At 52.9% G+C, this 4,685-nt stretch overlaps 1 pseudogene; it reads left to right on the forward strand.

The window, feature by feature from the left end:
* The first annotated feature begins 4,266 nt into the window (after positions 1 to 4,266).
* LOC115931823 (uncharacterized) lies at positions 4,267 to 4,382 on the forward strand (annotated as a pseudogene).
* Positions 4,383 to 4,685: the final 303 nt, after the last annotated feature.

Here is a 4,685-nt window from a genome sequence, read left to right on the forward strand (position 1 = left end):
TGATGGGCCCTCCCTACTGCCTTCCCAAAACCATGGGTCCCAGCTCTGTGCCCCCTGGGATCAGCCCAGTTGGGGGTACCCAGCGAAGGTGCTGCTTCAAGACCCCCATGGGCCTGTCCACCTCAGACAGGTGCTTTCCTTTGCTGCCAGACCCCCATGGGCCTGCCCACCTCAGACAGGTGCTTTCCTTTGCTGCCAGAAGCTGGCCACCCACCCCCTCTCAGGCTACCCCAGGTCCCAGCTGGGCTCTGAAGTGCGGGAGGGGAGGTGGAGGCACTGGTAACACTCAGATGGAGAGGTGGTGAGGGAAAACCCAGGGTACTGAGTCTGGAAAACAGGTTTCTTAGGTGCGGACTTTGGGGGAGAAGCTGAGCCTCTTTCTGTCTGACCGGGATCCTTTCTTCTTGACAGGTTCTCTATGCAACTATGCGTGCATGTTGGGGGTGGGGGGCGGGGTAGGTGTTGACTGACGGTGTCTGCTCCTGTGAGAATCTATTCTAATAGACCGGGTTTGGTGGCTCATGCCAGTTATCCCAGCACTTTGGGAGGCCAAGGCGGGTGGATCACCTTAAGTCAGGAGTTCACGACCAGCCTGCTCAACATGATTAAACTAAAAATACAAAAATTACTCTGGCGTGGTGGCACACACCTATAGTCGCATTGTGTCCGTAATTGGCAGGTTCTTGGTCTACACTGACTTCAAAAATGAAGCTGCAGACCCTCGCAGTGAATGTTACAGTTCTTAAAGGCAGCGTGTCTGGAATTTGTTCCTTGTGATGTTCGGATGTGCTGGGAGTTTTTTCCTTCTGGTGGGTTCGTGATCTCACTGGCTCAGGAATGAAGCTGCAGACCCTCGCGGTGAGTGTTATAGTTCTTAAGGCGGCGTATCCGGAGTTGTTCATCCCTCCCCGTTGGCTTGTGGTCTCGCTGGCTTCAAGAGTGAAGCTGCAGACCTTCCCCGAGTGTTACAACTCTTAAAACGGCGTGTGTGGAGTTCTTCGTTCCTCTCGGTAGGTTCGTGGTCTCACTGGCTTCAAAAGTGAAGCTGCAGACCTTTACAGCGAGTATCGCAGCTCATAAAAACAATGTGGAACCAAACAGCGAGAGAAGGAAGAAAAAAAAAAAAAAAGGGCAAGAAACCACACACCACGCGCAAAATAACCCCAATACATTACCACTGCAGAGTGGGGCAGCCTGCTTTTATTCTCTTATCTGGCCCTACCCACATCCTGCTGATTGGTCCATTTTACAGAGAGCCGATTGGTCTGTTTCACAGAGAGCTGATTGGTCCGTTTTGACAGGGTGCTCATTGGTGCTTTTACAATCCCTGAGCTAGACACAAAAGTTCTCCACGTCCCCACTAGATTAGCTAGATACAGAGTGCCGATTGGTGTATTTACAAACCCTGAGCTAGACACAGATTGCTAATTGGTGCATTTACAGACCTTGAGCTAGATACAGAGTGCCTATTGGTGTATTCACAATCCCTTAGCTAGACATAAAGGTTCTCCAAGTCCCCACCAGATTAGCTAGATACAGAGTGCCGATTGGTGCATCCACAAACCCTGAGCTAGACACAGGGTACTGATTGGTGTGTTTATAATCCCTTAGCTAGACATAAACGTTCTCCAAGTCCCCACTAGACTCAGGAGCCCAGCTGGCTTCACCCTGTGGATCCCGCACAGGGGCTGCAGGTGGAGCTGCCTGCCTATCCCAGGCGGTGTGCCGCCCGCACTCCTCAGCCCTTGGGGGGTCGATGGGACCGGGCGCCATGGAGGAGGGGGCGGCGCTCGTAGGGGAGGCTTAGGCTGCACAGGAGCCCACGGGGCGGGGGGGGGCATGGCGGGCTGCAGGTCCCCAGCCATGTCCCATGGGGAGGCAGCTAAGGCCCGGCAAGAAATCGAGCGCAGCGCCGGTGGGCCAGCACTGCTTGGGGACCCGGCGCACCCTCCGCAGCTGCTGGCCGGGGTGCTAAGACCCTCACTGCCTGGGGCGGCGGGCCGGCCAGCCGCTCCAAGTGCGGGGCCCGCCAAGCCCATGCCCACCCGGGACTCTAGCTGGCCCGCAAGCGCCAGGCGCAGCCCCGGTTCCCACCCCTGCCTCTCTCTCCACACCTCCCCGAAGGCTGAGGGAGCCGGCTCCGGCCTCGGCCATCCCAGGAAGGGGCTCCCACAGTGCAGCGGCGGGCTGAAGGGCTCCTCAAGCGCAGCCAGAGTGGGCGCCGAGGCCGAGGAAGCCCCAAGAGCGAGGGAGGGCTGCCAGCACACTCACCTCTCGCCATCTACTCAGGAGGCTGAGGCAGGAGAATCACTTGAACCTGGGAGGCGGAGGTTGCAGTGAACTGAGATCGCACCACTTCATTCCAGCCTGGGCGACAAAATGAGACTGTCTCAAAAAAAAAAAAGGAGAGTCTATGCTAATGTTTGGGTTTCTACAAGTTGTGGGTAATGGTAAAGTTGAAATCTTACGTGGACCACTGCTGTAGATGGGTTTCTATATGGTTGTGATTGTGAATACATGATTGTGTGTTTGTGTCTAAGTATGTTTAGGAGTATGTGTTTCTGAGAACATTTGTGAGCAAGTGCCTTCATTGGTGGGTGGGTGTGTGTAATTGGTGTGTGGGTATAAGAGAGACAGATCATGTGGAAGTGTTTGGGTTGATAAAAGGGCTTTTGCAAGGGCATTGCCTATGCGAGTTTGTGAATGTGTGCTGTCCCATCTGCTTGCTTGCTTTTTTTTTCTTTTTTGTTTTTTGAGACGGAGCTTCGCCGTTGTTGCCCAGGCTGGAGTGGAACGGCGGGATCTCGGCTCACCGTAATCTCCGCATCCCAGGTTCAAACGATTCTCCTGCTTCAGCCTCCCGAGTAGCTGGGATTAGAGGCATGCACCACCACGCTCCGCTAATTTTGTATTTTTAGTAGAGAGGGGGTTTCTCCATGTTGGTCAGGCTGGTCTCGAACTCCCGACCTCAGGTGATCTGCCCGCCTCGGCCTCCCAAAGTGCTAGGATTACTGGTGTGAGCCACTGTGCCCAGCCCTGCTTTCTGCGTGTGTGTGCGTGTGTGTGTGTGTTTCAGGTCTTGTTTCTTTGGTTCATGCTTCCCTTTGCCTGGGTCATCCCCCAGTGGTGCAGTCACAGCTCACTGCAGCCTCAAGCTCTCAAGCTCCTGGTCTCAAGCAATCCTCCCACCTCAGCCTCCCAAGTAGCTAGAACTACATGTGTACACCACTGGCCTGGCTAATTTTTTTCTTTCTTTCTTTCTTTCTTTTTTTTTTTTTTTTTTTTTGAGACAGTGTCTGCCTCTGTTGCCCAGGGTGGAGTGCAGTTGCGCAATTTCGGCTCACTGCAACCTCCGCCTCCCGGGTTCAAGCGATTCTCCTGCCACAGCCTCCCAAGTAGCTGGGATTACAGGTGCACGCCACCACGCCCAGTTAATTTTTTGAATTTTTAGTAGGGACGGGGTTTCACCATGTTGGCCAGGCTGGTCTCCAATTCCTGACCTCAAGTGATGCGCCTGCCTTGGCCTCCCAAAGTGCTGGGCTTACAGGCGTGAGCCACCGCGTCCGGCCAGGCTAATTTTTTAATATTTTTGTAGAGACGGGGTCTCACTATATTGCCCAGGCTGGTCTCAAACTCCTATCCTCAAGCAGTCCTCCTTCCTCAGCCTCCCAGAGTGCTGGGATTGCAGGCATGAGACCCCACACAGTCTGTTTCTACAGCGGCCTCTCTGCGGCTTCCTCTCTTCTGGCCTCATGGAGAAACCCCAGAAAGAGCATAGACTCTGGAATTAGAGAAACAGGGTTTGGAATTCTGTGCCATTCTCTCCCTGTGTGGTTTGGCCAACTGATTCAAAGGCTGTTTCCTCATTTGTAAAATGGAGATATATAGTCAGTGGTCCTTGTTATTATCTCCCTGCTACCTGCCCTCTTCCCAAACACCAGCCAGTCTTCTCCGCTCTGGCCAAATTGATAATAGCTTTTGTTTTTCAAGCCTAAAACCAGCTTCTTCCAGTTTGCTCAGCAGCTATTTGCTAATCATCCAGAGTGACCTGGGACGTATTTACATGAGCGGAAGAGCCACTCGGGGAGAGTGCTGCTGGGAATGCCTCCACAGAGATGCTGATTGTGCGCATGCTGCGTAAGCCTCAGATTTTTCTGTTCAGGCCCAAATGCGCAGCACAATCTGTGGGAAAGTTGCAACAGAGAAAGCAAACAAAAACCAAAAAGCAAAAAACGAGTTTTTACTTCCTTAATAAAATTGGTTTTGGTGCTCACTTCGGCAGCACATATACTAAAATTGGAACTAGACAGAGATTGGCATTGCCCCCGAGCAAGAATGACACGCAAATTCGTGAAGCCTTCAATAAAAAATAAAATATTTTTTTTCCCAGTCTGTGTCTCTTTTAAGCCCCACAGGATAGAAATGTCCTAAAATAAGAAATTAAATAAGAGGGGAAGCCCCATGATCTGTTCTGGTTTTTTGGGTGGTGGTGGTGGTGGTGTTTTTTAATGGGTCTCTCAGGATTCCACCAGACCCACTTCCCAGCCGCTGTGTGGTCTGGGCCTGAGAACACCAAGCCCCCCGACCTGCGGCCCACGCCCACCCACCACCCAGCCTCGGCAGCGCTTTCCCAGGATTCACATGGTAATGAAGGCATCCATCTTCTCCCAGACACACACTGGGCC

The sequence above is a fragment of the Gorilla gorilla genome, chromosome 21, assembly GCF_029281585.2.
Source record: "Gorilla gorilla gorilla isolate KB3781 chromosome 21, NHGRI_mGorGor1-v2.1_pri, whole genome shotgun sequence".
Taxonomy (NCBI): domain Eukaryota; kingdom Metazoa; phylum Chordata; class Mammalia; order Primates; family Hominidae; genus Gorilla; species Gorilla gorilla.